The sequence below is a fragment of the Corvus brachyrhynchos genome, unplaced genomic scaffold, assembly GCF_000691975.1.
Source record: "Corvus brachyrhynchos isolate BGI_N302 unplaced genomic scaffold, ASM69197v1 scaffold229, whole genome shotgun sequence".
Taxonomy (NCBI): domain Eukaryota; kingdom Metazoa; phylum Chordata; class Aves; order Passeriformes; family Corvidae; genus Corvus; species Corvus brachyrhynchos.
Genome location: NW_008240042.1, coordinates 7870398 through 7882632, shown reverse-complemented (window position 1 = coordinate 7882632; position 12235 = coordinate 7870398). Strand labels below are relative to the sequence as shown.

Here is a 12235-nt window from a genome sequence, read left to right as displayed (position 1 = left end):
AGGAAATGCTGATGAAGATTATTTCAGTTAAAAAAATATGAGATATGATCTATTTCTGTGCAAAGCAAGCTAAGAACATTAGTTATACTCCATGCAAGACTATGAATAAACAAAACTCAGCAAATCCTTCTAGGAGGAGGAAGAGAAAGACACGAAAAACGCTTCCACTTGGCCACATTTTGCCTTTTCTTCTCAAATGGAATTTTTATAAAATGCATCTTCTAATATGGATCTTCAAAATCCTTCCTAAAATAGACAATCCAACAGCTACTTGTAGTCTGTCATTACTAGATTTCTCTTCTTACTCCCTTCTTTAAATACTGTGCAAGATTTGGCTGTTTGTTAATATGAGTGAAGTAGCTTTATTACTATCACAGAAAACATTTCCTAACAGATACCAGTAAGTTAGACTGGCTTTTGGAATAGGTTTAAAACTGGTCAGACCCTCTTCCTACCAGAAGCTGAATTACTTCTGCATATTCAGCTGAGAGAAATCTAGGGATGGAGATGTTCTGGTACCAAGAACATTTCCAGCCACAGCTCACACTCTTCAGTGCAGCTCAACTTCCACATGCAGAAAGGGCTGAGTGTTTAGGTGGTGTTCAAAACCCCATAGGAACACTGAACAAAGAACTGTTTCTCAGTCCACAAAAGTTATATTATAAGGAATGAAGCTTTTTACATACCCATGGGGAACACACTCCCTTGTTGTTTTACCGTGCAAACTGTATTTTTAGTTACCACTGAATTCTTGCTGTGATGAGAAGTGGTTGTAAATAAAAAGGATTCTGCTTCAAAACTGGGGACCAAGCTGGAAACAGTTAGAAACAGGCACCATTCTAGTCATATACCACAAATATTTACTCCTTTATGTGAGCTGAGAGTGTGACACAAAATCTCTAGAAGTCAGTGGTCCCCACAAAGAGTTTGTGACTTCCTGAACTAAAATACTAATTTAGAGTTAGACTTTTCTTCATGCCGTGACTCCTCTGCTCTTTCTGGGAATTATGGAGATTTTTAAATAGTACTAATTCTCACTAGCAGATGGTAGTAGCACTTTGTCAGAGCATTATTACATTTAAGTTAACACTTTGGAATTTTAATGCAACGGCTCCAAGACTTACTTCTCAAACCCCTCCATAAAAGGGCCATTTCAAAGCTTACATCTACGACTGCTGCCATCCACTGGCTTCAATCCATTTTAAGAAGTAGCCTTTGAAATAGCAATATTAAAAAATGATAAAATACTTCCAAATCTAAAACGGTCAGGGGGAATTTGTGAAATGAACCGCAACAAGGAACCTCTATTGTATTACCAAAGCAATGCCAACAACAAAATACATCTCCATGGCCCTTACTCCTGAACCTCTTTCAAAAAACCCAAATGCTGGTTATTTCTGAGGAGCAGGCATTTACTCATTGCAGATGCCTGGAGGTGAGAGCAAAAGAAATCAGCACATGCTTGTTCTGAAGGGAGGATTAGTCAGAATGAAGGGATGAGGGCACCGGGGATGATTCCAACAGCTTCCAAATCACCAACACCAGCAATTTCAATATTCTATTTGTTACTCCAAGTTTCTGGTACAAAATGACGCAAGGACCTTGTTTATAGAAAGTTAGCCCCTCTCTCCCTTTCATGTTCTCTGTGGAAGTCTGTAAACCTAGTGTTTTCTGAAAACACTTGTACTCCTTACTTGACACAACACAAAGAGCCAATTAATTCTAGCCTCAGGGACATTTGGCAGTCTTACAAAAAATGGGGGGAAAAATGCATCCCTTTAAAAAAATGCTAAAAACCTCCAACCCCACAGTACTTTAATGAACAGACTTTTTTTTCTTTTTTTTTTTTAATGACTAAATCCTAAGATGATTTTCAGCAATAGCAGTTTCCAAATGCTATCATTATCTACCTTCCCCTGAGGAAGTATTTACCTCCTCCTTCCACACATCGTTCCCTGTTGTTAGAAATCATTGACCTCAAACAGAAAAGTATTTTAAAAAACTACTATCCCAGTTCTTAATGTGTCTCATTTACAGGAAACACAAGCCAGTGGCTGTGCCTTTACTGCCTTGAATGGGGGTTGGACAAGGAGGATGTTGACAGAAAACCAGACCAAATGAGGACATATGCCACAAGATAAGTGTGAAAGGAGATCCACTCACCACTCTGGAGCTTCACTGAAGAAAGATGTAACTTTTAAAGCAAGCTATGCAGCTATTTGAGATGAGGAGAAAACTAGCACTCGCCCCCTCATTCCATGAAAGTCACGGCAGGCTTTGCATCCAGAAGCTGCATTATTTACCCTTTCCTTCCTTCCTAAATTAGGTCAAAAATCAATGGAGCAGAAGCTGTGGCTGTGTGCATCCCTTCCTCCTACTCACCAGCCACAGAAGCTGAGTTTAAAAGGAGGCATGGTACAGACCAGCCTATGAAATAAAATGCTAAGATAATGCTGAGGCACAGGAAGGTACAATACTCTTGGAGTTACCCTGGGAGGAGAGGAGTGGAAGATGACACCTCAGTACTCATTGTTTGCATCTGTGTACAACAGTATTAAACAATACAAAGGTAAAATGGATCTCACTTTTCTGCCAAATAACCAGGTACAATTCTTGGCTGAAAAAACTCAAAAAATTAAGGTCTACCACACAAACCAAATGCTGTATGGTAAAAGCTATAGAGGCTAGACAGTGAGAAACAATCCCATTTTCTAATGTATAATTTAGTTTCTTTAAAACTTAATATTATCTCCTAGCTATATTGTTCTCAAAGCATCATTTGCATTATATTATTAATCTTTTCAGTAATATTTGTGCCATTCCAGTCCCTCGCTCCTTTGGATTTCCCAACTTTTCTCATATGCATAGGCATATAGCCCTCCCCTACAAGGCCTGTCCCAAACATAAAGCCCAGTCTCCAAACATAACATTTCCTGCTATTCCTTGAGTACAGGCATCCTGTACTCTTACAGAGATAGGCTGCCCATCATGCGTGCCAACCCCTCCAAATGTTTCCTGCATCCCTTTACCACCCAGCCAACTCCCACCACTGCTAATCCCCTTATAAAGCTCCCACATAGAAGGCACCACCAGAACCCTGCCCATAGTGGTCCTGCTCCCAGAGCATCTCTGTGGCAGAGAACACGTATTTTTTTCTGGCCCGCTCCCCTCAGCCATTTTATTTGACATAGGCCCTATACGCTTTGCAATGACACCAAAAATGGCAGAACTTTTTCAAGTAAATGAGCGTTTCTCATGTATCTCCAGGATGCAATCCAATTCCATAACAGGAGAGCTACTTCCAGGAGTTGGAAAATCATTTCTCGAGATTGTTTCAATAATATTTCCATAGCAATACAAAAGCTTCGCAAGACTTCCAAATGAGGCTGCAGATACTTTCAGAATAATTGACTATATTAAAGTATCTCCTTTAAACAAAGTAGGGAATTTTGCAACATATATAGTTCCACTTTCCCAAGAAGGGGTTTTCTCCTCCTACCTGGTCTTCCAAAACTGTACTATGAAATATTTGTCCAAGTGAGACAGAGAGTGAGAGTGGGCATATGCATAACCATGCATTACCTCCTGTACTAGGTAAACTCAGAGTAACATGGTGGCAGCTGATGAGGTAATGATTGTTTCTATTTGGCCAATTTAATCAGTGTTACTGGCAATAACATATTGTAGGTAATAATTATAAACACATTGCTGCCCTTCATTTCTTGTCAACTCTTTCACCTCACAGCCCCAGATCAGGAAATTTTGATACCAGCCACACAGCACCTGCCCTGACAGGACATCCCTGTAGATATTTCTACCTGCTTTCATCCCTTTGTACCCAAAGCGATCATTCACAAACATGAATGAGTGAATCTGCCTCTCAAAAGACACACAAGTCTCCAGGTGTACAAACCAAGTCGCAGACAGATCCAAGCCCTCTCTTTCACTTCATCTTCAAATCTCCTGACAGCCAACTTTTTGTTTCATATTTGTACAACTTCCAGCACGGTGGGGTGTCATTTCATGATTTGTATTCACGTTAGGCTTCCTGCCTGCAAGCAAAAAGCCTCCCGAATCTTCGTGTTGTTACTTAAGGTGGAAACTAATACCATCCCAAATTAAAGAAAAATCCAGTCAAATACTTTCAATAAGAATGTTCTTCTGACTACTGAAAAAGTACCTATTTATATATTCTATATGCATACATTAATACATACACAGTGCTTTCTATCAACCTGTAGCATGGAGCTAGAATAGCTCCAGAATAGTAAATCTTTAAAGATGTTTCTAGCAAATAGATTAGTGGACATACTTCAATACTCTTCAGCCTATTTATTCCCAAAGTGGAGAGCTGAAGGAAGACTACCTTTAAGAATAAAAACCAACTTTTCGAAGTGTATTTGTCTCAAAAAAAGGTCAAATAAGTGGAGTTCCAAGGAAATTTCCAGAGAAAAAACAGTTTTATCCGTCCAAATAACAAATATTTGTGTTATGTTATGTTTCACTTTTTTCTTCCTGGACATTAAAAGCAGATATTTAAGAGCATAGAACAAAGTGACCATCACAACTTCTTGCCACGAGCCTGGAATGTGAGAAAGAAACTAATAAAAACAATGAAAGGGAGAAATTAATGTGTTTTAATAAGACCTAAAATAGCTATCGTCTTTCCACAGACCACGCTGTACACTGGCCACACACTGCCACTACTCTACAGTGGCTTCACTGAGCAAGAAATATCTTTTCTACTGTCTTTTTCCCTTTAACAACTCTCTAGTACATGAAAAGGTTTTAAAATATTTCTCAAATGTTTAGATTGAACACTATAAAGATGGCAAGAAGGCAAAGGATATACAAAAAGAAATATCCTTGCTTAATAGTGTATGGTCTGGAGATACCCCCATTGTGTGCTTTTAGCCCAGGGTACACTGCCAGACAATTTTAATAGTGATTGTAATCAGCGAGGTAACTCTGCAGTAGTGTCCTGGCACCTGAGAAATACAACTGACATCTTCAAAACATCCCAAAGGCTCAGGAGGCTGAGCCTGACTGAGATGAGTTCCTGCATGCTTTAAAACCAAAGCAATTTACTGTCTGTCATCAGGTCTAGGTCCCAAACAGAGGTCTGGAGTTGGCATTCCAAGGCAGGGAAACCTGCCCTGTACAAAGTTTCATTTCGTTATTTAAAAATGGGTTTGCAAAATTGTTTTATCTGTATACATTAAAATTAGGCACAGCAAATCCAGGCCTGGCATTCAGGTCTGCTGTTCTGCCATCCTCTGCTCTCTCCAGAGCTATCATCCGGAGCTCCTTTCCACAGCACTGGAGTGGTGCTGTTTGATTTTGATTTATCACAAGTGAATTATTATAATGAAATCACCAACTCGATTTAAGCCTCTGAGAAAGATATGGTTGGACTAACAAAAAATTGTTCTGCAAAACAAGCAATTATTGTTAGGTTCACTGGATATTGGCCTTAGCAATCCAACTGATTACAGAAAGTTAATGTTTTAAAAAGCAATGAAAAAAAAGGTATTAAATCCTTTAAAGCTGCATGAAAGGCTCCAGGAGGAATTTTACAGTTATTTTCACTGCATATTTTATTAGATATGTGATATTTTATTCATGGGTAAAGCAAATAAAACAATTAGGAATAATTAGCATTTCAGCACAGAGTGTTATCTAATACATTAAAATACACATCTAATTCTTCATTTAAATTCTGTATCCTCACATTTTCCCCTTTCCGGTTCAGAACTTTTCCATTGAGCATAGCATTTACAGGAGCATTATATAGCTCCTAAAGAAATAGAAACAGACAGAACTAGTGGCTTTTGCCTTTGATATCTTATTTTCCTCCCCTCCTTGCATTTTTACTCATTTTCTTTTTCATTTTCCTCTTGATTATACAGCTTGTCAGATAAACCAAGCATAACTTTCAAGAAACTTTTTCCCTTTCGTCTTTTCCACCCTACTCCCCCATCATTTCACAACTAATGTGTGTAATGGAAATCTACTTTAAATCTAACCCTGCTCTTACAAATCCATCCAGTTTACAGTTGACTAAAACTAGAGTAATTGCCTCTGTACCACCTCTTCCACCATAACTTTAATGCTATACAGAAATGCTGTAGTTACTGTATTATCCTTTCTCATTAAGTAAGTGTCACTTTTTATGAGGGCTTTTCTTTCTTTTTATTTAATGCAGCACTTACAGCTCTCACAATATCCTTTCCTTGAGCTTTTGTGGTTAGTCCCAGACCAAAGCAGGAAGAAGTCTCTCCAGCTGAAGTGCACTCTGCGGTACAATACAGAACACAAAATACCTCCTTCTCTGAATTAAGTATATTATCACTGAAACTAGGACATAAATTCTGAACCTTACAAAATTACAGCACTGCACAATATCAAACACGCTCCCTTGCCAGGTTTCAGAACTGTCATCCAAACACCAGCACATTTCATTTACTAGCCTTCCATTTCAGCCTGTGTCCTCCATATTAGAGAGATCACTTATGACTCTCCAAGTCACATAAGCCTTTATTAATTATAGTGGTTGCAGACACAAGAGAATCTTTCCCTTACTCCACCAGCTCTCACAACTGCTTGGCAAGCAATAACCAGAAACCAAAGCCTGACTCCTGTATTGAAGAATAGCAGAGGAAACTGCCCTAACGGTGCTCATGGGAAATCCAGACAGACACCTGTTCCTCACCCACTCCTCCTCCAAATGCTTCCATATCAGTCTTGGTGTTTAAATTGCTATGACAAGAACACAAAACTACATCCTGCCTCTGTGGGGGTGACAACAGCACTTCCTCTTCTCCTCATGCTGCTTCAGATGGACAAGCCAGCTTAAAGCTGTGCCCAGAAGGCTTTGCCCAGACCTTCGTTACCTGGTATTGAGGATGGATTAACTAGCACTGCACCAAACTTATCCATTTAGCACATATTCCACGCCACATGTCGCACTGCACTCCCTCAGTATTGCACCTTTTCCAATACAGTCTTCTAGCCCAGATGAGCGAGGAAGCCACGGTCAACACTACTCCGGAAAAGGCCAACGAAACTCATTTTGGTAACTACTGCAAGCAACAGGCCAGCAACTACTTCCTCACAGACATAATACATGATGCAGGAAGATAATGTAACACCACAGAAGGAGAGGAAGTGCATCTGTATGCAAGAAGCCCAGTAGGAAGCCAGGGACTACACCACCAGCCTTGGGTACAAAACACCTCAAAGAAACATGAGCTGTCATGACCAGCTCCCAGCCACTCTGTCAGGTTGCCAACAACCTGCCTGTTATGCTTTACTTTTGTGCTGTGACAGTCATGCTCTTGGCACTTCTAGATAGCACAAACTGTATCTGAGGCTCTCATAAATGGGTGTGAGCATGACCAGAGCTATGAACTGGACTGTAAGGTCTATAGGATGCGCAGGTGTGGAGCTGCCCAAGTTCTGACATGCATGCCAAGCCTGAATCTGAAATTAAAGTTTTCTTCAAAATTTCAACAGCTTAGATAACAACTTACTTCTTCTGGAATTCAAATCTAAATGAAAAAACAAGAAGAAAAAAAAAAGCAACAAGTGAATTTGCAGACGCAGAAAGGTATCTGAATTTGCCTCATTACCAATGTATTACCTGAAATCAACCTTTGGCACATACCACCATGTATCATAATATATGTGCAAAATAGGTTTTCAAAGTTTGATCATTTTCTTATAATTGCTCAAAATACTTGAATACTACTTCCTTTTCTTATTGGTCGCTTGTAAGCCCAAACATCAATGGTAATTATCTGTGTCTAGTAAGTTTGTGAACATTAAAGATACAAAACAAAATATGTTTGGAGAGAGTGTAGATGGAAAGATTTTTTTAAAGAGTGTTACCATGTTCTCATATATAACCCAGGTAATTAAGAAAATTAATTAGAAACTGATAGCCAAATAGAACTACTCTTACACATAAACTGTTTTTAAAACCTTTTTTCACTGTGCTGAAAAAAAAAATCAAGCAATGGAGTAGCAGTAAACAAAGGGTAAAAATACAAACCTCAACTCAAAAGGCAAAAGCCTCCAATAAATTTCAGCCAAAACCAGGCTGTCATGGCAGATTATAGATAGCTATACGTCAAATGGAAGAAAACAATGTAAGTTCAAGTCTATATCTAGGGAGTAACCTAATGGCTTACAGAAGTCATCTCTTGCCAATGCCACTTGCTTTACAGGGCCAGGGAGTGGAAGAGAACCATACTTAATGCCTTTGTTCATTAAGTTAAATGAACCTTAGTTGGTAGGTTTATGCAGTCACAGTCTTGAAAGATTTTTCTCCAGTGTGTTTTTTCAAAGATGGCATTGTGAGAATAAAGGCTCAGTGCATCCCTAAGTACTCATGTGAAAGCACAGAGTAGCAGCAGTGATTGCCATGTCAGACATTTGTTAGGGCACCACTTGAAAACGGATGGTTGATTTTTTTTTTTTTTTACTCTGCCTTTATCAAGGACAAGGAACCTGATATAACACTACAAGTTATTTAAGAACATGAAAAGGAGCTGCCTGCTGTGGTCAGCAATCCACAGGCTCAGCTTAAAATCTTTTGAAGTCAACTAAGCAACTCACCTGGATTATGACAGACTCTGGATCAGGCCCTGAGGATGACTAAGAAACACTCCAGAAAGCAGTGACACCTAATGGCAAACATGCTTTTGGATGATGGCAAATCCTAATCCATGGCATGCAAAGTCATCCGTCTTTAGCTACAGAGTAACTAACACACTTCACAGGGACTGTAACACTACCACAAACCTAAGCACCTGGGAAAGTGTTTCAGAAATAACGCACGTAGAAGCAGAGAGTTTGTCACGCAGGCTGAGCATTTAAGTAGAACACAGTTACTAATAGAACCTCCTGGCTGCTCAGCCCCAGCACGCTGGGTTTCCAGATCTACACTCATATGTGTGTTTAAAATAAACAAGTAACCTTCCCACACCCTAGAGCAAGGAAAACAGGGACCTGAGTGCTCCTCTGCGGACACTGCAGGCACACAGAGATTTATTTGTTTTTAATAAATCTGTTTTGCTTGTTTGTCCTGTGCTTTACAAATGTATGTGAGAATACTGTAATGAACAGTTAGTGGCATACACTACATACCTCCTAATGAGGCTTCACCAACAGCACAGCAAATTAAATCCCCATTACCAATTCACAACACAACCCAAGCTGCATTGTAGCACATCATCTTACAAGAAGAAACGTGGACGTGCATACCACCAAGCAACAAGAATCCCTTTCCCTTACAAAAAAAAAAAACAAAAACATTTTAGTCACCACTAATATCAAGAGGAGAAACAAGCAATAGACCCCATGTTGGAATTGCCTTGATATTATTAACTATGGTACAGAAGAACTTAAAGGTACGAGCCAAAGCTAAGGACCCAGCAATATAGGGAACTTGTCCAACACAAGGAATGCAGCAATCCTGGCCTACAAAGTCTAAAAGCTGAGAAGAGTGAGGTAAGAGCAGAATTAGTTTTCTCTCTCAGAAAAAAAAATATTGTATATAAAAATATATATATTAAAAACAGATGTATAATTATATGTAGAAGCATATATAATATATATATAACTGTATCTTACATATATTTATGAATTTCCCATTAAAAATAAAAAAGCCAAGGGCAGTAAACTGACTGTGTATGACTGAAGTTACTGATAAACATGAAAACCAACTTGAAGTAATCAGGGAGGCTGAACTAGATTAATTAGCCTTCAAAAATACTTTAGTGTATTTTTTCAGCAAAACTTTTGTACCACACAATGTGACTGCTGCCCTAGGTGTTTTTGCAGCACCTAAAACACACATATCTGCCTATATGTTTCTATAGGCACAATAGGAAATCCATAAGTGTGTACATATCAGGGGAAAATAATGAGCACAAAGTACAAGATATAAAAGCATGAGACTATCAGCGGTAGAAGATATAAAGCATATGCAAACTGTGCAGTTGACAAGGAATGCCACCTAATCCCTGCTTAATTAAAACACTCTTCTAAACTCCTGTTTAGGGAGTGAGGAGTGTGGGACGACTGATGTATGAAGAAAATATCAGGCAGCGTGGCTAATCTCAAAGACTTGGGAGCTTTCGAGCTACATAAATCAGAGCGACTTTTTGAATAGCCTCATAAAACACAGAATCATTACCATTCCACTCACGACTTTCAGATTCTTCCTACAGCATACAGATCATTAGGAAACTTCTAAGCAATCAAGTAATGTGGGACTGATGAAATTACTCAATCAATGCACGGGTTGAGAGAAGCAGCATAATACAGGATTGCACAGTTTTGACATGGTAACCCTGCCCCTCTCTTTTTTATATAAGGGTAAGGAAAATTATAGTGGAGTCGATTCATTTCACCATTTTCACAAGAGAGCTTAATGTAGTCTTTCTGAACTGCCAGTTCCTATTTATAATAGCAGGGCAGCAGAAACGTACAGACTACAAGCAGCTCTACCGATGTTTACAATATGACACAGGAAAACCTTTCTTTTTTAAATGTGCACATTTACATACACACAGACCTGCTCTAATGATCAAATTAGAAACTGCACAGAAGACAGGAATATGAAAAAGCACTATCATAGATGGGTATCAGTCACCGTATCCCTCCCACTGACATCATCAAGTCATTAATGTCTACTCACTAAATTGTAACATTTTTTGGCATTGTCTAAGAGATGCTTGATAAAATACTTTGAGACAGAAAGAAACCTTTTACAGGAAACACAAAATAAAACACAGCCAAGTTAAGAGAGTTTGTGCATTATATTGAAAAAAGTATGTACTATTAGGAAAAGGGTATTCACAGGTAGCATGTTATTTCTTATGACCATCTGCCCCTCTCAAACATGGAAAATATTTTCCACTTGAATATCTTAGCACAGCAGAACGAGAAAAAAAGATAATACATTTGTTTGGTCTGTTGCCTAAGGCATCAGTACTCCCTCTGGTAGAATTTCTTTTCCCCTGAACTGAGCATTTTGGTCTTTTCTTTGGCTTTAAGAGTTCTTCTATAGTTAATTTCTTCATAGAGTACCATGCTACTGCTTTTGCTGACTCATTTAAATAAATACAGCTTTTTACTTATGTCTAAATATTTTATGCATAAGTTTATTTAGTAAGAGTGGAAAACAGCAAAAGGGGGTCAGAAGACCAGGTCACAAAATACAGTGGTGCTACTCAGGGCCAAATTTTCATTTGTGAGCTATACAAGTTGGAATATTTAGCTGTGTACCACTTACTGTTAAAACAGTTCTAATTTCAGATCATTTATTTTCAGAGTGTTCGTTTTAGTAGATTTAAAGCTCTGTATAACAGTTACATAGTTTGCCATTTTCAGGGCAACATAAGCCAGTCTATAAAAAGAGTTAATCCCCTTGTCAACTGTACTAATTGTCTCTCAAGACAAATTAATTGTGTGAGAAGCAACTACTTTGGTTTTGCTAGTTTGGGTTGGGTTTTTTTTTTGCTTTCAATGAGGATTTACTGTGTTGATGTATCTAATCACTAACAGCATTATAAAAAAATAAAAAAAGAGAGTTAAAATGTGATGCATTTATCATATAAAACAAGTAAACCAAACAAATTTTCATTAACACATGGGGAGGAAAGCTGCTGTCTCCCCTGACGGTAATGCAAAGGCATACAGCTTGCCCAGCAGCACTCCTTTAGCCAGGAGGATGGGCGGCAGTGGATTGAAAAGAAACTCATCTGCCACACAGTCAAAATTTCCCCCCAAATTCTAGGACGTGATCGTTTGTTACAAGCTCTTAAGAAAGAAATCCTAAGGCTGTCTCCTAGTGTCGCTTTAACAGTCTACAACTGGGAAGCATTAAAAAAGTCCTTCTCCCTTTAAAAGGAGGGCATAGAGCGCTACCTCCCCTGTGCAATATTTGCTGCTTCAGTCGCACACAGCCAAAAGGACTGACCCCTATAAAGTTGCGGTACCTAAGGGGAGCGGTGGCTTGTGGGCTCGGGGACGGCTACACGAAGGGCTGGTGCACCGCTGCCCAAATATCGGTGTCCTGCAGGAAAGCTCCTGACGGCCGGGCTTTCCAAACACTCCCCGCTTCCCCTTCCAGAGAAACCCGCTACGGGTCCCCACGACAAGCACCGGCAGACATATTTATAAAGCCAGCCCCGGGGAGAGCGACAGCTGCCCCACAGACGGGGCC

At 39.2% G+C, this 12235-nt stretch overlaps 1 protein-coding gene across 4 annotated transcripts in view; it reads right to left on the bottom strand.

Annotated features, from left to right (window-relative positions):
* GRID2 (glutamate ionotropic receptor delta type subunit 2) overlaps positions 1-12235 on the bottom strand; it is a 698771-nt gene that overhangs the window by 685242 nt on the left and 1294 nt on the right. The gene's annotated exons all lie outside the window — the stretch shown is intronic.